This window comes from Vespa crabro, chromosome 13, assembly GCF_910589235.1.
Source record: "Vespa crabro chromosome 13, iyVesCrab1.2, whole genome shotgun sequence".
NCBI lineage: Eukaryota > Metazoa > Arthropoda > Insecta > Hymenoptera > Vespidae > Vespa > Vespa crabro.
Window position 1 is genome coordinate 5,749,161 of NC_060967.1, and position 22,500 is coordinate 5,771,660.

At 42.4% G+C, this 22,500-nt stretch overlaps 1 non-coding gene and 2 pseudogenes across 1 annotated transcript; all 3 read left to right on the forward strand.

The window, feature by feature from the left end:
- The first annotated feature begins 15,303 nt into the window (after window positions 1–15,303).
- Window positions 15,304–17,215, forward strand: LOC124428924. The gene has a single exon (XR_006943346.1). It is a non-coding gene; the product is annotated as a small subunit ribosomal RNA (ribosomal RNA).
- A 1,028-nt stretch (window positions 17,216–18,243) lies between these two features.
- On the forward strand, window positions 18,244–18,398 carry LOC124428906 (annotated as a pseudogene).
- Window positions 18,399–19,275: 877 nt separating this feature from the next.
- The window catches only part of LOC124428935, a 7,342-nt pseudogene continuing 4,117 nt past the window's right edge, over window positions 19,276–22,500 (forward strand).

Genomic DNA, 22,500 nt, shown 5'->3' on the forward strand with positions numbered 1-22,500 from the left:
TATCGCCCAAATGGTATTCGTCGTGAAACACTATCAATCGACCTTCTATACTATTCTGATGACACTTCTCCCAATTCCATATATATGTGGATAAATTTCTTTAATTTCTTCATATGTAATTTAGCATTGGATAATTACATGAATGGGAGTTTATTTCGCCCATTAAGATACTTGATTAATACAGGCAATAAAGTGTATCACTCTTCCCCCAGGTCTCTATCACAATAATAGTGACTGAGTTTTCACATTCTGAACGTAACGTCCGTTTCGCCTCCATCGTCTTTTTGTTTGATAGTTTATGTTGGCGGAACTGTACATTTTGTTCGGATCGATCTTTTCGGAACATACGTGGATCTTGTTCTTTCCGTGAAAGCTGATCGGGTTGTTCCCCTATATATACCGATTATGCTTCCGAGTGGTCGGCGACGCTGGATGTAATACACGACGTCTTATGGGAACAATCTTGTGATTGTATCGCCCAAATGGTTTTCGTCGTAAAACACTATTAATCGACCTTCTATACTATTCTGATGACACTTCTCCCAATTCCATAGATTTGTGGATAAATTTCTTTCATTTTTTTTAGTGTAATTTCGCATTGGATAGTTACGTGAATGGGAGTTTATTTCGCCCATTAGGAAATTGATTAATACAGGCAATTCAGTGTATCACTATCCAACCAGGTCTCTTTCACATTAAAAGGGACTGGAATTTCAAATTCTCAACGAAACGTGCGGTTCATATCTTTCGTCCTTTTTGTTCGAATAGTTTATGTTGGCGGAATCGTTCATTTTGATCGGATCGAGCTTTTACAGACCATCCGTGGATTTTGGTCTTTCCGTACAAGCCGATTTGGGTGTTCCCCTATATATACCGATTATGCGGCCGAGTGGTCGGGTCGCTGGACGTAATGTACGGCGTCTTATGGGAATAATCTTGTGATTGTATCGCCCATTAGGATACTTGATTAATACAGGCAATTCGGTGTATCACTATCCCATCAGGACACTTTCACTTTAATAGTGAATGGGTTTTCACGTTCTGAACGAAACGTCCGTTTCGCCTCCATCGTCCTTCATGTTCGGTTAGTTTATGTTGGAATAATTGTACATTTTTTTCGGATCGAGCTTTTCAGACCATCAGTGCATTTTGTTCTCTCCGTGCAAGCCGAATCGGGGTGATCCCTTATATACACTGATTATGCGGCCGAGTGATCGGCGACACTGAATGTAATACACGACGTCTTATGGGAACAAACTTGTGATTGTATCGACCAAATGGTATTCGTCGTGAAACACTATCAATTGACCTTCTATACTATTCTGATGACACTTTTCCCAACTCCATAAACCTGTAGATAAATTTCTTTCATTTTTTTTAGTTTAATTTCGCATTGGATACTTACGTGTATGGGAGTTTATTTCGCCCATTAGAAAACTTGATTAATACAGGCAATAAAGTGTATCACTCTCCCCCAGGTCTCTATCACTTTAATAGTGACTGAGTTTTCACATTCTGAACGAAACGTCCGTTTCGCCTCCATCGTCTTTTTGGTTGGTTAGTTTATGTTGGAAGAACTGTTCATTTTGTTCGTGTCGAGCTTTTCAGACCATCAGAGGATTTTGGTCTATCCGTGCAAGCCGAATCGGGGTGTTCCCCTATATACACCGATTATGCGACCGAGTGGAGGCGACGCTGGACGTAATATACGGCGTCTAATAGGAACAATCTTGTGATTGTATTGCCCAAATGGTATTCGGCTAGGTACACTATCAATCGCCCTTCTATACTATTCTGATGACACTTCTTCCAATTCCATAAATATGTGGATAAATTTCTTTAATTTCTTTATATGTAATTTATCATTGGATTATTACATGAATGGGAGTTTATTTCGCCCATTAGGATACTTGATTAATACAGGCAATAAAGTGTATCACTCTCCCCCCAGGTCTCTATCACTTTAATAGTGACTGAGTTTTCACATTCTGAACGAAACGTGCGTTTCGTAACCATCGTCCTTTTTGTTGCAGTTGTTTATGTTGAAGGAATCGTTCATTTTGATTGGATCGATTTGTTCAGAACATCCGTGGAGCTTGTACTTTCCGTACAAGCTGTTCGGTTTGTTCCCCTATATATACCGATTATGCGGCCGTGTGGTCGGCGACGCTGGACGTAATATACAGCGTCTTATGGGAACAATCTTGTGATTGTATCGCCCAAATGGTATTCGGCGTGGTACTTTATCAATCGCCCTTCTATACTATTCTGATGACACTTCTCCCAATTCCATAAATATGTGGATAAATTTCTTTTATTTCTTTATATGTAATTAATCATTGGATAATTACATGAATGGGAGTTTATTTCGCCCATTAGGATACTTGATTAATACAGGCAATAAAGTGTATCACTCTTCCCCCAGGTCTCTATCACATTAATAGTGACTGAGTTTTCACATTCTGAACGAAACGTCCGTTTCGTCTCCATCGTCCTTTTTGTTCGGTTAGTTTATGTTGGAAGAACTGTACATTTTGTTCGGATCGATCTTTACAGACCATCAGTGCATTTTGGTCTTTCCGTGCAAGTCGAATCGGGGTGCTCCCCTATATACACTGATTATGGGGCCGAGTGATCGGCGACGCTGAATGTAATACACGACGTCTTATGGGAACAATCTTGTGATTGTATCGCCCAAATGGTATTCGTCGTGAAACTCTATCAATCGACCTTCTATACTATTCTGATGACACTTCTCCCGATTCTATAACACTGTGGATAAATTTCTTTCATTTTTGTATGTAATTTTGCATTTGATACTTAGGTGAATGGGAGTTTATTTCGCCCATTAGGAAATTGATTAATACAAGCAAATCAGTATATCACTATCCAACCAGGACTCTTTCACATTAAAAGTGACTGGGTATTCAAATTTTCAACGAAACGTGCGTTTTATATCTTTCGTCTTCTTGTTCGAATAGTTTATGTTGGCGAAATCGTTCATTTTGGTTGGATCGAGCTATTTCAGATCATCCGTGGATTTTGGTGTTTCCGTACAAGCCTATTTGGGTGTTCCCCTATATATACCGATTATGCGGCCGAGTGGTCGGGACGCTGGACGTAATATATGGCGTCTTATGGGAATAATCTGTTGATTGTATCGCCCAAATGGTATTCGTCGGGGTCGTATTGGTCGGCGACGCTGGACGTAATATACTGCGTCTTATAGGAACAATCTTGTGATTGTATCGCCCAAATGGTATTCGTCGTGAAACTCTATCAATCGACCTTCTATACTATTCTGATGACACTTCTCCCAATTCTATAACACAGTGGATAAATTTCTTTCATTTTTGTATGTAATTTTGCATTTGATACTTAGGTGAATGGGAGTTTATTTCGCCCATTAGGATACTTGATTAATACAGCCAAATCGGTGAATCATTATCCCCCCAGGCCTCCATTAAATTCAAAGAGACTGGGTTTTCAAAATCTAATAGAAACGTGCGTTTCGTAACTATCGTCCTATTTGTTGGTGTTGTTTATGTTGAAGGAATCGCTCATTTTGATTGGCTCGATCTTTTCAGAACATCCGTAGATCTTGTTCTTTCCGTGCAAGCTGATCGGGTTGTTCCCCTATATATACCGATTATGCTTCCGAGTGGTCAGCGACGCTGGACGTAATATACGGCGTCTTATGGGAACAATCTTGTGATTGTATCGCCCAAATGGTATTCGTCGTGAAACTCTATCAATCGACCTTCTATACTATTCTGATGACACTTCTCCCAATTCCATAAATATGTGGATAAATTTCTTTAATTTCTTTATATGTAATTTAGCATTGGATACTTACATGAATGGGAATTTATTTCGCCCATTAGGAAATTGATTAATACAGGCAATTCAGTGTATCACTATCCCCCCAGTTCTCTATCACAATAATAGTGACTGAGTTTTCACATTCTGAACGTAACGTCCGTTTCGCCTCCATCGTCTTTTTGTTTGATAGTTTATGTTGGCGGAACTGTACATTTTGTTCGGATCGATCTTTTCGGAACATACGTGGATCTTGTTCTTTCCGTGAAAGCTGATCGGGTTGTTCCCCTATATATACCGATTATGCTTCCGAGTGGTCGGCGACGCTGGATGTAATACACGACGTCTTATGGGAACAATCTTGTGATTGTATCACCCAAATGGAATTCGGCGAGGTACACTATCAATCGACCTTCTATACTATTCTGTAGACACTTCTCCCAATTCCACAAATCTGTGGATAAATTTCTTTTATTTTTTAAATGTAACCTTTCACTGGATACTAACGTGAATAAGAGTTTATTTCGCCCATTAGGAAACTTGATTAATACAGGCAATAAAGTGTATCACTCTCCCCACACGTCTCTAACACTTTAATAGTGACTGAGTTTTCACATTCTGAACGAATCGTGCGTTTCGTAACCATCGTCCTTTTTGTTGCAGTTGTTTATGTTGAAGGAATCTTTCATTTCGATTGGTTCGATTTTTTCAGAACATCCGTGGATCTTGTACTTTCCGTACAAGCTGATCGGTTTGTTCCCCTATATATACCGATTATGCTTCCGAGTGGTCGGCGACGCTGGATGTAATAGACGGCGTCTTAAGGGAACATTCTTGTGATTGTATCGACCTTATGGTATTCATCGTTAAACACTATTAGTCGACCATCTATACTAATCTGATGACACTTCTCCCAATTCCATAAATCTGTTCATAAATTTCTTTCATCTTTTAAAATGTAATTTTAAATTGATACTTACGTGAATGAGAATTTATTTCGCCCATTAGGAAACTTGATTAATACAGGCAATAAAGTCTATCACTCTCCACCAAGGTCTCTATCACTTTAATAGTGACTGAGTTTTCACATTCTGAACGAAACGTCCGTTTCGCCTCCATCGTCCTTTTGTTCGGTTAGTTTATTTGGAAGAACTGTACATTTTGTTCGGATCGAGCATTTCAAATCATCAGTGGATTTTTTTCATTCCGTGAAAGCCTAATCGGGTTGCTCCCCTATATATACCGATTATGCGGCCGAGTGGTCGGCGACGCTGGATGTAATACACGGCATCTTATGGGAACAATCTTGTGATTGTATCGACCTAATGGTATTCATCGTGAAACACTATTAGTCAACCTTCTATACTAATCTGATGACACTTCTCCCAATTCCATAAATCTGTGCATAAATTTCTTTCATTTTTTAAAATGTAATTTTGCATTAAATACTTACGTGAATGGGAATTTATTTCGCCCATTAGGAAACTTGATTAATACAGGCAATAAAGTGTATCACTCTCCACCCAGGTCTCTATCACTTTAATAGTGACAGAGTTTTCACATTCTGAACGAAACGTCCGTTTCGCCTCCATCGTCCTTTTGTTCGGTTAGTTTATGTTGGAAGATCTATTCATTTTTTGCGGATCGAGCTTTTCAGAACATCCGTAGATCTTGTTCTTTCCGTGCAAGCTGATCGGGTTGTTCCCCTATATATACCAATTATGCTTCCGAGAGGTCGGCGACGCTGGACGTAATATACGGCGTCTTATGGGAACAATCTTCTGATTGTATCGCCCAAATGTTATTCGGAGTGAAACACTATCAATCGACCTTCTATACAATTCTGATGACATTTCTCCCATTTCCATAAATCTGTGGATAAATTTCTTTCATTTTTTTAAATGTAATTCTGCATTGGATACTTACGTGAATCGGAGTTTATTTCGCCCATTAGGAAAGTTGATTAATACAGGCAATTCGGTGTATCAGTATACCCACAGGTCTCTTTTACATTAAAAGAGACTGGGTTTTCAAAATCTAATAGAAACGTGCGTTTCGTAATTATCGTCCTATTTGTTGGAGTTGTTTATGAAGAAGGAATCGTTCATTTTGATTGGATCGATCTTTTCAGAACATCCGTGGATTTTGTTCTTTCCGTGCAAGCTGATCGGGGAGCTCCCCTATAAATACCGATTATACGGCCGAGTGGTCGGCGACGCTGGACGTAATATACGTCGTCTTATCGGAACAATCTTGTGTTTGTATCGCACAAATTTTATTCGTCGTGAAACACTATTAATCGACCTTCTATACTATTCTGATGATATTTCTCCCAATACCATAAATCTGTGGATAAATTTCTTTCATTTTTTAAAATGTAATTTTACATTGGATACTTACGTGAATGGGAATTTATTTCGCCCATTAGGAAACTTGATTAATACAGGAAATAAAGTGTATCATTATCCCATCAGGACTCTTTCACATTAAAAGAGACTGAGTTTTCGAATTATGAACGAAACGTCCGTTTCTCCTCCATCGTCCTTTTTGTTCGGTTAGTTTGTGTTGGAAGAACTTTACATTTTGTTCGGATCGAGCTCTTCAGACCATCCGTGTATTTCGGTCTTTCCGTACAAGACTATCAGGGTGTTCCCCTATATATACCGATTATGCGTCCGAGTGGTCGGCGACACTGGATGTAATACACGGCGTCTTATGGGAACAATCTTGTGATTGTATCGCCCAAATGGTATTCGTCGTGAAACACTATCAATCGACCTTCTATACTATTCTGATGACACTTCTCCAATTCTATAACACTGTGGATAAATTTCTTTCATTTTTTTAAATGTAATTTTGCATTGGATACTTACGTGAATCGGAGTTTTTTTCGCCCATTAGGAAAGTTGATAAGTACAGGCAATTCGGTGTATCAGTATCCCCCCAGGTCTCTTTTACATTAAAAGAGACTGGGTTTTCAAAATATAATAGAAACGTGTGTTTCGTAATTATCGTCCTTTTTGTTGGAGTTGTTTATGAAGAAGGAATCGTTCATTTTGATTGGATCGATCTTTTCAGAACATCCGTAGATTAGGGTCTTTACGTGCAAGCCGAATCGGGATGTTCCCCTATATATACCGATTATGCGGCCGAGTGGTCGGCGACGCTGGACGTAATATACGGCATCTTATGGGAACAAGCTTGTGATTGTATCGCCCAAATTGTATTCGTAGTGAAACACTATCACTCGACCTTCTATACTATTATGATGACATTTCTCCCAATTAAATAAATATGTGGATAAATATCTTTCATTTTTTAAATGTAATTTTTCATTGGATATTAACGTGAATAGGAGTTTATTCCGCCCATTAGGAAACTTGTTTTATACAGGCAATAAAGTGTATCACTCTCCCCCTACGTCTCTATCACTTTAATAGAGACTGAGTTTTCACATTCTGAACGAAACTTGCGTTTCGTAACCATCGTCCTTTTTGTTGGAGTTGTTTATGTTGAAGGAATCGTTCATTTTGATCGGATCGAGCTTTTCAGACCATCCGTGGATTATGGTCTTTCCGTACAAGCCGATTTGGGTGTTCTCCTATAAATACCGATTATGCGGCCGAGTGGTCGGCGAAACTGGATGTAATACACGGCGTCTTATGGGAACAACCTTGTGATTGTATCGCACAAATGGTATTCGTCGTGAATCACTATTAATCGACCTTCTATACTATTCTGATGACACTTCTCCCAATTCCATAAATCTGTAGATAAATTTCTTTCATTTTTTAAAATGAAATTTTTCATTGGATACTTACGTGAATGGTAATTTGTTTCGCCCATTAGGAAACTTGATTAATACAGGCAATAAAGTGTATCACTCTCCCCCCAGGTCTCTATCACTTTAACAGTGACTGAGTTTTCACATTCTGAACGAAACGTACGTTTCGCCTCCATCGTCCTGTTTCTTCGGTTAGTTTATGTTGGAAGAACTGAACATTTTGTTCGGATCGAGCTTTTCAGACCATTAATGGATTTTGGTCTTTCCATGCAAGCCGAATCGGCGTGCTCCCCTATAAATACCGATTATGCGGCCGAGTGGTCGGCGACGCTGGACGAAATATACGGCGTCTTATGAGAACAATCTTGTGATTGTATCGCCCAAATGGTATTCGTCGTGAAACACTATCAATCGACCTTCTATACTATTCTGATGACACTTCTCCCAATTCCATAAATCTGTGGATAAATTTCTTTCATTTTTTTAAATGTAATTCTGCATTGGATACTTACGTGAATCGGAGTTTATTTCGCCCATTAGGAAAGTTGATTAATACAGGCAATTCGGTGTATCAGTATACCCCCAGGTCTCTTTTACGTTAAAAGAGACTGGGTTTTCAAAATCTAATAGAAACGTGCGTTTCGTAATTATCGTCCTATTTGTTGGAGTTGTTTATGAATAAGGAATCGTTCATTTTGATTGGATCGATCTTTTCAGAATATCCGTGGATTTTGTTCTTTCCGTGCAAGCTGATCGGAATGTTCCCCTATATATACCGATTATGCGGCCGAGTGGTCGGCGACGCTGGACGTAATATACGGCGTCTTAAGGGAACAAGCTTGTGATTGTATCGCCCAAATTGTATTCGTAGTGAAACACTATCACTCGACCTTCTATACTATTCTGATGACTCTTCTCCCAATTCCATAAATATGTGGATAAATTTCTTTAATTTTTTTATATGTAATTTTTAATTGGATACTTACGTGAATGGGAGTTTATTTCGCCCATTAGGAAACTTTTTTAATACAGGAAAAAGTGTATCTCCCTCCCCCAGGTCTCTATCACTTTAATGTTCACTGAGTTTTAAATTCTGAACGAAACGTCCGTTTCGCCTCCTTCGTCCTTTTTGTTCAGTTAGTTAATGTTGGAAGAAATGTACATTTTGTTCGGATCGAGCTTTTCAGACCATTAATTGATTTTGGTCTTTCCATGCAAGCCGAATAGTCGTGCTCCCCTATATATACCGATTATGCGGCCGAATGGTCGGCAACGCTGGATGTAATACACGGCGCCTTATGGGATCAATTTTGTGATTGTATCGCCCAAATGGTATTCGTCGTGAAACACCATCAATCGACCTTCTATACTATTCTGATGACACTTCTCCCAATTCGATAAATCTGTGGATAAATTTCTTTCATTTTTTTAAATGTAATTCTGCATTGGATACTTACGTGAATCGGAGTTTATTTCGCCCATTAGGAAAGTTGATTAATACAGGCAATTCGGTGTATCAGTATACCCCCAGGTCTCTTTTACGTTAAAAGAGACTGGGTTTTCAAAATCTAATAGAAACGTGCGTTTCGTAATTATCGTCCTATATGTTGGAGTTGTTTACGAATAAGGAATCGTTCATTTTGATTGGATCGATCTTTTCAGAATATCCGTGGATTTTGTTCTTTCCGTGCAAGCTGATCGGAATGTTCCCCTATATATACCGATTATGCGGCCGAGTGGTCGGCGACGCTGGATGTAATACACGGCGTCTTATGGGAAGAACTTTGTGATTGTATCGCCCAAATGGTATTCGTCGTGAATCAGTATTAATCGTCCTTCTATACTATTCTGACGACACTTCTCCCAATTCCATTAATATGTGGATAAATTTCTTTATTTCCTTTAAATGTAATTTAGCATTGGATACTTACATGAATGGGAGTTTATTTCGCCCATTAGGAAATTGATTAATACAGGCTATTCAGTGTATCACAATCCAACCAGGTCTCTTTCACATTAAAAGGGACTGGGTTTTCAAATTCTCTACGAAACATGAGTTTCGTATCCATCGTCCTTTTTGATCGATTAGTTTATGTTGGAGTTATCGTTCATTTTGATCGGATCAAGGTATTCGGACCATCCCTGGATTTTGGTCTTTCCGTACAAGCCGATTTGGGTTTTCTCCTATAAATACCGATTATGCGGCCGAGTGGTCGGCGACCCTGGATTTAATACACGGCGTCTTATGGGAACAACCTTGTGATTGTATCACCCAAATGGTATTCGTCGTGAAACACTATCAATCGACCTTCTATACTATTCTGATGACACTTCTCCAATTCTATTACACTGTGGATAAATTTCTTTCTTTTATTTATATTTAATTTTGCATTGAATACTTTGGTGAATGGTTGATTATTTCGCAAATTAGGAAATTGATTAATACAGGCAATTCAGAGTATCACTATCCAACCAGGTCTCTTTCACATTAAAAGGGACTGGGTTTTCAAATTCTCAACGATACATGCGTTTCATATCTTTCGTCCTTTTTGTTCGGTTAGTTTATGTTGGAGGAACTGTACATTTTGTTCGGATCGAGCTTTTCAGATCATCAGTGGATTTTGGTCTTTCCATGCAAGCCGAATCGGGGAGCTCCCCTATATATACCGATTATGCGGCCGAGTGGTCGGCGACGCTGGATGTAATACACGACGTCTTATTGGAACAATCTGTTGATTGTATCGCCCAAATGATATTCGTCGTGAAACTCTATTAATCGACCTTCTATACAATTCTGATGACTCTTCTCCCAATTCCATAAATATTTGGATAAATTTCTTTAATTTTTTTATATGTAATTTTTAATTGGATACTTACGTGAATGGGAGTTTATTTCGCCCATTAGGAAACATTTTTAATACAGGCAATTCGGTGTATCACTCTCCCCCCTGGTCTCTATCACTTTAATAGTGACTGAGATTTCACATTCTGAACGAAACGTCCGTTTCGCATCCATCGTCCTTTTTTTTCGGTTAGTTTATGTTGGAAGAACTGTACATTTTGTTCGGATCGAGCATTTCAGACCATCAGTGGATATTGGTCTTTCCGTACAAGCAGATTTGGGTGTTCTCCTATATACCGATTATGCGGCCGAGTGGTCGGCGACACTGGATGTAATACACGGCGTCTTATGGGAAGAACTTTGTGATTGTATCGCCCAAATGGTATTCGTCGTTTATCACTATTAATCGTCCTTCTATACTATTCTGACGACACTTCTCCCAATTCCATTAATATGTGGATAAATTTCTTTATTTCCTTTAAATGTAATTTAGCATTGGATACTTACATGAATGGGAGTTTATTTCGCCCATTAGGAAATTGATTAATACAGGCTATTCAGTGTATCACAATCCAACCAGGTCTCTTTCACATTAAAAGGGACTGGGTTTTCAAATTCTCTACGAAACATGAGTTTCGTATCCATCGTCCTTTTTGTTCGATTAGTTTATGTTGGAGTTATCGTTCAGTTGATCGGATCAAGCTATTCGGACCATCCCTGGATTTTGGTCTTTCCGTACAAGCCGATTTGGGTTTTCTCCTATAAATACCGATTATGCGGCCGAGTGGTCGGCGACCCTGGATTTAATACACGGCGTCTTATGGGAACAACCTTGTGATTGTATCGCCCAAATGGTATTCGTCGTGAAACACTATCAATCGACCTTCTATACTATTCTGATGACACTTCTCCAATTCTATTACACTGTGGATAAATTTCTTTCTTTTATTTATATTTAATTTTGCATTGGACACTTTGGCGAATTTTGATTATTTCGCAAATTAGGAAATTGATTAATACAGGCAATTCAGAGTATCACTATCCAACCAGGTCTCTTTCACATTAAAAGGGACTGGGTTTTCAAATTCTCAACGATACATGCGTTTCATATATTTCGTCCTTTTTGTTCGGTTAGTTTATGTTGGAAGAACTGTACATTTTGTTCGGATCGAGCATTTCAGACCATCAGTGGATATTGGTCTTTCCGTACAAGCAGATTTGGGTGTTCTACTATATACCGATTATGCGGCCGAGTGGTCGGCGACAATCGATGTAATACACGGCGTCTTTTGGGAAAAATCTTGTGATTGTATCGCCCAAATGGTATTCGTCCTGAAACACTATCAATCGACCTTCTATACTATTCTGATGACATTTCTCCCATTTCCATAAATCTGTGGATAAATTTCTTTCATTTTTTAAAATGTATTTTTGCATTGGATACATACGTGAATGGGAATTTATTTCGCCCATTAGGAAACTTGTTTAATACAGGCAATAGAGTGTATCAATCTCTCCCCAGTTCTCTATCACTTTAATAGTGACTGAGTTTTTGCAATAAGAACGAAACGTCCGTTTGGCCGCCATCGTCCTTTTTGTTCGGTTAGTTTATGTTGGAAGAAATGTACATTTTGTTCGGATCGAGCTTTTCAGACCATCAGTGGATTTTGGTCTTTCCATGCAAGCCGAATCGGGGAGCTCCCCTATATATACCGAATATGCGGCCGAGTGGTCGGCGACGCTGGATGTAATACACGACGTCTTATTGGAACAATCTGTTGATTGTATCGCCCTAATGGTATTCGTCGTGAAACTCTATTAATCGACCTTCTATACGATTCTGATGACTCTTCTCCCAATTCCATAAATATTTGGATAAATTTCTTTCATTTTTTAAATGTAATTTTGCATTGGATACTTACGTGAATGGGAGTTTATTTCGCCCATTAGGAAACTTGATTAATAAAGGCAATTCGGTGTATCAGTATCCCCCCAGGTCTCTTTTACATTAAAAGAGACTGGGTTTTCAAAATCTAATAGAAACGTGCGTTTCGTAATTATCGTTCTTTTTGTTGGAGTTGTTTATGTAGAAGGAATCGTTCATTTTGATTGGATCGATCTTTTCAGAACATCCGTGGATTTTGTTCTTTCCGTGCAAGCTGATCGGGTGGTTCCCCTATATATACCGATTATGCAGCCGAGTGGTCGGCGACGCTGGACGTAATATACGGCGTCTTATGGGAACAAGCTTGTGATTGTATCGCCCAAATGGCATTCGTTGTGAATCACTATCATTCGACCTTCTATACTATTCTGATGACACTTCTCCCAATTCCATAAATATGTGGATAAATTTCTTTCATTTTTTAAAATGTAATTTTGTCTTGGATACTTACGTGAATGGGAGTTTATTTCGCACATTTGCAAACTTGTTATATAAAGGCAATTCAGTGTTTCACTATCCCCGGAGGTCTCTTTCACTTTAAAAGAGCCTGGGTTTTCAAAATCTCATAGAGACGTGCGTTTCGTATCCATCGTCCTTTTTGTTCGAGTAGTTTATGTTGTAGGAATCGATAATTTTTATCGGATCGAGATTTTCAGACCTTCCGTGGATTTTGGTCTTTCCGTGCAAACCGAATCGGGGTGCTCCACTATATATACCGATTATGCGGCCGATTGGTCGGCGACGCTGGATGTAATACACGGCGTCTTATGGGAACAATCTTGCGATTGTATCGCCCAAACGGTATTCGTCGAGAAACACTATCAATCTTCCTTCTATACCATTCTAGACGTTTATTTACCCTTTTTATATTATCCGTGAATAAATTTGGTACAAAAATGTCATTTTCTACCAAGAATAGTTAATAACAATTGTTTTTGGTAATTAATGAATTTTCAACAATAAGCACGTATTGTATCGACGTAGAAGCGTTAAATAAAGCGTATCCATTGATTTGTTTCGAAGAATTTACAAAACTCCACTTTTTATCAATTTGTTAATTAAGGCGTTCAACGAGAACTTTGTTATACATCACTATATCGTTTTTTTATTTGACATTATCGATCGGAATAATGAAAATATCGTTTTTGTCGATTAATTGTTAATAACAATATTTATTGCAAATTAATAAATTTTTAACAATAAAAGCGTGTTGTATCGACGAAGGAACGTTAAATAAAGCGTATCCATCGATTTGTTTTGAAAAATCTATTAAACTACACTTTTTATCCATTTGTTAATTAAGGATGTTAAAAATGACAATGTTATAACATAGGATTACTTAATTAGATACGTATTAATTATTTGGTTTATTAAAAAAATCGATTTCAAAAACAAATGTTTTTTTGCCAATAATATATTTTTAATTTGCAATATTATTTATAATTTTTATTTTTTTTTATGTTACTTTTGTTAATAATAATGTGTTTAAACGTGAGGAAACGTTTAGTAATGTATAGGAGCTCAATAAACAAAGTTTTTAAAAATTGGTCTTTTCGTTTGGCACTTTATTCCCATAAGACTCCATGTATTTCACCGTGTGTCGCCGACCACTCGGCCGCATAATCGGTATATATAAGGGAACGTATGTTTCGGCTTACACGAAAAGACCAAAATTGGCGAATCGTTCTAAATGCTCGATTCGAACAAAATGCACGATTCGCCCAAAGTGCATGATTATTTCGAAACGCATGAATCGCCCAAAATGCACGTTTCGACCAAAATGTACGATTCGACCAAAAAGCACGATTCGTACAAAATGTACGATTCGTGACTAAGTTTCGAAAATGTTATACGAATGAACGAACGATTGATTCTCCTGTCGTTAAGAGTACATTTCCTTTTCTAAGTACTAAGAGAACGGAAAAGAATTATTCGTAAGTATTATAACGAATATGAAACTTGTACGAATGGGTCACTTAGAAAAAAATTATGAAATGACTTCTTATTGTAAACCTATACGAATTAGTCTAACTGTAGCGGTGAATCGTACAAGAGACTAAGTTCTGTCTTTTTTTTTTGCAATAATTTATTTACCGTCGCCGTTCACTCGGCAGAGCTGAACTGGAATACTTTTTTTTTAATTTATAATTGGAAACTAATACGTTTGATGCTCCAGAGACTAAGTTTTTTGGCGGGAACCGGTTGGACTTTTTATCGACCAGCCCGTTCCCATAAGACTCCATGTATTTCACCGTGTGTCGCCGACCACTCGGCCGCATAATCGGTATCTTTAAGAGTATGCACGTTTCGGCTGGCTCGAAACGTGCTTTGAAAAAGAATATATTACACATCCACACAGCATTACCACGGGTCGGTGTCTCAGACCGCATGGCCCTTCTGTGGTACGCGCTTCGGCGTTGGTTAGTTCGTTGGTTTGTCTGTCATAAAAGAAGTGTGCAGAAAATCACGGCTACTTACTGAGCATCAACTCTCCAAAATCCGGGCGACAAGAATAATATTTTTGTATAATTTTAGCGGAGACGAGAGAAAATCTTTCTGTAGTCTCTGCGCTGAAAAGAGCCATCAGATCCGAACTCCGCATACCGAATCGTTTGAACCGCTGAAGGCAAACTTTTCGGGGGTGTATAAACTCACTTTACGCAGATTACGCCACAATTGTTCGTCTTCAGCATAAAATCCCGACGTTCCAATAATAATTCAGTCAAACGTCCGGGATGAGAATTGAGGCCATATAATATAAATATAATAAAAAGGGGCCCAATCTCTATTAATACATGTAAAACATGTAAAAGCGATAGTATCGTCGTCCGACATACGTGTCGGCGACAAAATGTGAAATAGAGAGTCGGCGAAAGTCGTCTACTCTTCTTTCAAAAGGAGAGCTTCTTGAGCTCCCTGGTTGATCCTGCCAGTAGTCATATGCTTGTATCAAGGATTTAGTTATGCATATCTCAGTGCTTACCATGCTAAGGTGACATCGCGAATAGCTCATTAATTCAATTATTGTTTCTTAGATCCATATTTATTTGTATAACTGTGGTAGTTATAGATCTAATACATGCAAACCAGAGTTCCGTCCAGAGATGGGAGGAACGCTTTTATTAGATCAAAACCAATCGGTGGCGTATGTTTTACATTCGTCCACCGTTTACTTTGATGACTCTGAATAACTTTGAGCTGATCGCACGGTCTTAGCACTGGCGACAAGTCTTTCAAATGTCTGCCTTATCAACTGTCGATGGTAGGTTCTGCGCCTACCATGGTTGTAACGGATAACGGGGAATAAGGGTTCGATTCCGGAGAGGAAGCCTGAGAAACGGCTACCACATCCAAGGAAGGCAGCAGGCGCGCAAATTACCCACTCCCGGCACGGGGAGGTAGTGACGAAAAATAACGATACGGGACTCATCCGAGGCCCCGTAATCGGAATGAGTACACTTTAAATCCTTTAACGAGGATCCATTGGAGGGCAAGTCTGGTGCCAGCAGCCGCGGTAATTACAGCTCCAATAGCGTATATTAAAGTTGTTGCGGTTAAAAAGCTCGTAGTTGAATCTGTGTTTCACACTGTCGGTTCACCGCTCGCGGTGTTTACTGGCATGATGTGGGACGTCCTACCGGTGGGCTTAGCTCTTCGGGGCGGTCCAACTAATATCCCATCGCGGTGCTCTTCACTGAGTGTCGAGATGGGCCGGTACGTTTACTTTGAACAAATTAGAGTGCTTGAAGCAGGCTAGCCTCGCCTGAATACTGTGTGCATGGAATAATGGAATAGGACCTCGGTTCTATTTTGTTGTTTTTCGGAACCCCGAGGTAATGATTAATAGGGACAGATGGGGACATTCGTATTGCGACGTTAGAGGTGAAATTCATGGATCGTCGCAAGACGGACAGAAGCGAAAGCATTTGCCAAAAATGTTTTCATTAATCAAGAACAAAAGTTAGAGGTTCGAAGGCTATCAGATACCGCCCTAGTTCTAACCATAAACGATGCCAGCTAGCGATCCGCCGAAGTTCCTCCGATGACTCGGCGGGCAGCTTCCGGGAAACCAAAGCTTTTGGGTTCCGGGGGAAGTATGGTTGCATAGCTGAAACTTAAAGGAATTGACGGAAGGGCACCACTAGGAGTGGAGCCTGCGGCTTAATTTGACTCAACACGGGAAACCTCACCAGGCCCGGACACCGGAAGGATTGACAGATTGATAGCTCTTTCTTGATTCGGTGGGTGGTGGTGCATGGCCGTTCTTAGTTGGTAGAACGATTTGTCTGGTTAATTCCGATAACGAACGTGACTCTAGCCTGCTAAATAGGCGTACATTCTGGTATCTCGAAGGCCCTCGACTTCGGTCGAGCGGTTTTTACTACCAACGTACCAACAAATCTTCTTAGAGGGACAGGCGGCTTTTAGCCGCACGAGATTGAGCAATAACAGGTCTGTGATGCCCTTAGATGTTCTGGGCCGCACGCGCGCTACACTGAAGGAATCAACGTGTTTTCCCTGGCCGAAAGGCCCGGGTAACCCGCTGAACCTCCTTCGTGCTAGGGATTGGGGCTTGCAATTATTCCCCATGAACGAGGAATTCCCAGTAAGCGCGAGTCATAAGCTCGCGTTGATTACGTCCCTGCCCTTTGTACACACCGCCCGTCGCTACTACCGATTGAATGATTTAGTGTGGTCTTCGGACTGGTGCGCGGCAGTGTCTCGGCACTGCCGATGTTGCCGGGAAGATGACCAAACTTGATCATTTAGAGGAAGTAAAATTCGTAACAAGGTTTCCGTAGGTGAACCTGCGGAAGGATCATTAACGTATAAAAAAGTTGCTCAAAGAAGCAACGAGAGTGCGCACATATATAATATGTGTGAAACAAACAAACAAACAAACAACGTACGATAAAAGGGGTGACGGTGCTTCATAGAGCCGGAGCATCGTCGAGCGACGCACATATCCTTAGGGTCGAGGCGTTCGTTAAACTGATTCGTTAAACGGATACATGGCCGCGGACCGTGTTCCTCCGACTCGTACCTCCAACAGCGCTGCGCGATTATCGTGCTCGTTGGCGCCCGATCGGTGCCGCGAGTCGACTCGCGCGTTAAGGCGTTCGCGGTTGTGGAGATCGGAGAACCAATACGTGGTCAGCCTTCCGGCGAATCAGCGAAGAGCGTCGGGTAAGTCCCTGGTCGTCGCTAGCCCCGAATACGGGCTCTTCGAACATAAGCGAGAGGCACTCTTTGAATTGTGTCCAATAATATATGTCCGGCGTAGAGAAACGGTGTGGGACGTGGCATCGAACATGAAAGACGACACAGAGGAAAAAAGGGGTTGCCCGTGGAGCCCCAGATAGAGAATCTGTGTCTGATACTGTCGTCGTCCCCATCGTCGTCTATCGTGTGTGTATGACCGTGGACCGAGTGCGCTTTTCTCGCTCGGAGTCGTCGCAATTATATTAAACCGGTGCAACCTAAGCCTGGCGAATCACGACGTGTGCGAACGCACAGCGCGTGTCCGGCAGCGTACCTTTCGACACGGTGAAAGACGTATATATTCGTGTAGCGTGCACGTTGACGCCGACACGTCGATGGTTTATTGTTTTATTTTTTGTTAATTAATTCAAAGACACTTACGCCCGGTTCGAACGCAAACTTCTCTCGACTTTCAAAGTCGACGATCCCTCCTTGCCGTAACTCTCGATGGACGGGGGCGATGCGCTCGATCGTTGAAGCGGTGGCGGTCCGCGTCGGAGCTTTTGCTCCGCGCGACTAAGCTTGGTTATCGCCGAGTTCATTAGACATGGAAAAATTATGTACGCATTAACACGAACAAATATATACGATTACCCTGAACGGTGAATCACTTGGCTCGTGGGACAATGAAGCACGCAGCTAATTGCGCGTCAACTTGTGAACTGCAGGACACATGAACATCGACATTTCGAACGCACATTGCGGTCCACGGATACAATTCCCGGACCACGCCTGGCTGAGGGTCGTTTAAATACAAGATACGGCTTGCGCTCGCAGACTTTGTTATCTGCGACGTAGAGCGAATATTGGGTTGCTCGTTGACAAGAGACTGAGGGAAACTCCGTTGGGTCGTCGACGTCACCTTAAACGAATGGTAGAAAATACGGAAAGAGAGAATTAGAGAAAAAAATTTCTCGAACTGAATGAGCAGAACGAAAGAGAAGAGAGGTGTGTAAAATGACGCACAACTCTGCCGTTGGTCTTCGAACATTGAAGAGGGAGAGATTCGGTCGAAAAGGGCGCCTGGACAGCAAAGAGTCGCTTCGTTGAACATATATATTTTCGAACATATAAAAAGAAAGCGATCTCAAAGTCATCCGAGCCCTTACGGTGTAATAAAGTAAAATATTATTACACGTTCGAACATACAATATATCCGGATCTCTTGCTCGCGGTCGCCGCCTCCTTCGAAAAGGATTCGTGCACCCGGTGGTTCGTTTAGTCCACGAAGTGTGCCTTCTAACCCCCGGATTCGAACTTAATATTATATCCTGGGTGGTGAGAGAGATTATTGGAAGAACGTCTACCGTTGCGTAACACGATTCGAACAAAAATTATGTGAGGTTCGTGCGACGAGGTGTGCCGAGCAATCGAATTAAAACATTAGCTCTTTCGCGACGACATCGTGTCGTCGGTTATGTGCCTTTGCGCTCGAGCACTCCTATGGCCGTGGCATCGAATTTTGAATTGTTTTTTATAGAGTTTGTTGCGTCCTCGAACGAAGGCATTTTTTTTGCCTTACACGACCTTTCTTCGTTCGAATTTTTTTTTCGTTCCGCACATTTTTTTTTCTCCTCTCTCCTATGAAGTATGTTTCTGTCTATCGAACGAAATAATCTAAGACGACCTCAGAGTAGGCGAGATTACCTGCTGAATTTAAGCACATTATTAATCGGAGGAAAAGAAACTAACCAGGATTTCCTTAGTAGCTGCGAGCGAAGAGGAAATAGCCCAGCACTGAATCCCCTGGTACAGCCGCAGGGAAATGTAGTGTTCGGGAGGATCCGCCTTACATCCCGAGGCGCATGACCGCGTCCAAGTCCATCTTGAATGGGGCCATTTATCCTTAGAGGGTGCCAGGCCCGTAGCGACCGGTGCAGCGTCTTGGGAGGATCTCTCAATAGAGTCGGGTTGCTTGAGAGTGCAGCTCTAAGTGGGTGGTAAACTCCATCTAAGGCTAAATATGACCACGAGACCGATAGCGAACAAGTACCGTGAGGGAAAGTTGAAAAGAACTTTGAAGAGAGAGTTCAAGAGTACGTGAAACCGTTCAGGGGTAAACCTGAGGAACCCGAATGATCGAATGGGGAGATTCAGCGTCAGCGGCGCTGGCTCGGCCGAGTGAGCGATGTTGCCGACTACGATTGGCGACACGTTATCACTCATGCCTTGTCCGGTGTCGTCGTCGTGTACTTCTCCTCTAGTAGAACGTCGCGAGCCGTTGGGTGCCGGTCCTACGGTCCGAGCGGTAGACTGTCGCGTCGCTTCGGCGCACGCGTCAGACCATCGGACGGCTGGCCGGCTGCCCGGCGGTCAATCTTATAAGGTATCTTGCCGCAATTATCGAACTGCGTCGGGCCCGCTGCAAGTGCGGTCAGTGTCTCGGAGGTACGGACCCGGTGCCGTCCCCGAGCCTGACCAACAGTTGGCAGGCGGAGTCCTCTGACGGGCAATACACAATAATACCGGTCTGCGACGCTACTGCTTTGGGTACTCTCAGGACCCGTCTTGAAACACGGACCAAGGAGTCCAACATGTGCGCGAGTCATTTGGAATGCAAAGCCTAAAGGCGTAATGAAAGTGAAGGTCGACCTCGCGTCGACCGAGGGAGGATGGGCCGCGTTAAGACGCGGCTCCGCACTCCTGGGGCATCTCGTTCTCATTGCGAGAGAAGAGGCGCACCCAGAGCGTACACGTTGGGACCCAAAAGATGGTGAACTATGCCTGGTCAGGACGAAGTCAGGGGAAACACTGATGGAGGTCCGTAGCGATTCTGACGTGCAAATCGATCGTCGGAACTGGGTATAGGGGCGAAAGACTAATCGAACCGTCTAGTAGCTGGTTCCCTCCGAAATTTGCCTCAGGATAGCTGGAACTCGCCCCTTCTCTTCGAACGTAAACGAGTCTCATCTGGTAAAGCGAATGATTAGAGGCCTTGGGGCCGAAACGACCTCAACCTATTCTCAAACATTAAATGGGTGAAATCTCTGGCTTGCTTGAACTATGAAGCCATGAGAGATTTCGGATCAGAATGCCAAGTGGGCCAATTTTGGTAAGCAGAACTGGCGATGTGGGATGAACCAAAGGCAGAGTTAAGGCGCCTAAGTCGACGCTTATGGGATACCATGAAAGGCGTTGGTTGCTTAAGACAGCAGGACGGTGGCCATGGAAGTAAGAATCCGCTAAGGAGTGTGTAACAACTCTCCTGCCAAAGCAACTAGCCCTGAAAATGGATGGCGCTGAAGAGTCGCGCCTATACTCTGCCGTCAGCGGCAAGTGTGGCGGTTTGCCCTTACGGGACGTCGCTATGATGCCCTGACGAGTAGGAGGGTCGCGGCGGTGTGCGCAGAAGGATCTGGGTGTGAGCCTGCCTGGAGCCGCCGTCGGTGCAGATCTTGGTGGTAGTAGCAAATACTCCAGCGAGGACCTGGAGGACTGTCGTGGAGAAGGGTTCCGTGTGAACAGCCGTTGCACACGAGTCAGTCGATCCTAAACCCTAGGAGAAATCCTATGTCGATGACAATGTGCATACATAATGTTGTTCGTAAGTAACGACACACACCCGTCGGGCGAAAGGGAATCCGGTTCCTATTCCGGAACCCGGCAGCGGAACCGCATGCAATTCGGGCCCTCGTAAGAATGTTCGTCGAGGTAACCGAAAATGACCTGGAGATGCCGTCGGGAGATCCGGGAAGTTTTCTTTTCTGTATAAGCGTTCGAGTTCCCTGGAAACCTCTAGCAGGGAGATAGGATTTGGAACGCGAAGAACACCGCAGTTGCGGCGGTGTCCGGATCTTCCCCACGGACCTTGAAAATCCAGGAGAGGGCCACGTGGAGGTGTAGCGCCGGTTCGTACCCATATCCGCAGCAGGTCTCCAAGGTAAAGAGCCTCTAGTCGACAGACTAATGTAGGTAAGGGAAGTCGGCAAATTGGATCCGTAACTTCGGAATAAGGATTGGCTCTGGGGAGCGGGGCGTGTCGGGCTTGGTAGGGAAGCGGGTCTGGCTGACGGGCCGGGCCTGGGCGAGGTGAACATTTCCGGTTACGGTACTGGGATCCGAGCTCGGTCCCGTGCCTTGGCCTCCAGCGGATCTTCCTTGCTGCGAGGCTTCCTGGCGAATAGCCCCATCGTGGTCGTCCTCTTCGGCCGCCAATCAACGCTCAGCTCAGAACTGGCACGGACTAGGGGAATCCGACTGTCTAATTAAGACAAAGCATTGCGATGGCCCTCACGGGTGTTGACGCAATGTGATTTCTGCCCAGTGCTCTGAATGTCAACGTGAAAGAATTCAAGCAAGCGCGGGTAAACGGCGGGAGTAACTATGACTCTCTTAAGTCCAACCCCCCCGCCACGTAGTGAGAGTTGGTAACATACACTGCTAATTATGGTGTATGGCTAACAGGGCACTGGCAGGGGGTTTTTGGGGTTACCAGCCCCTCAAACTCCGAAAATTTATTGGTCCAAAATGTAAAAAGGTGCCTCGGATGAATACTAACAACCCTGGGTCCTTTGACCCCGGGGACCAAATAAATGAGGTGGAATCTGAAAGCTATGTTTGCGAATTTCCTGGGTGCACCAGGGAATTCGGAAGTAAGAGAGGACGAAGTGTGCATTACAATCACGCACACAAGAACTGGTACGAAGAACATAAGCTAGGTTGCCTCGGCAACAAAGCTAGATGGATGGAGGAAGAAGGCAGGTTATTGGCGCGGAAAGAGGCGCAAATCATCTTTGAGGCTGAAAGCCAAGAAAAGAAGGTAAATATCAACCAGGCTCTCGGACCGTACTTTACGGAGAGAACTGTTGGTGCTATAAAGGGATATAGGAGACGGGCAAATCACAAGGG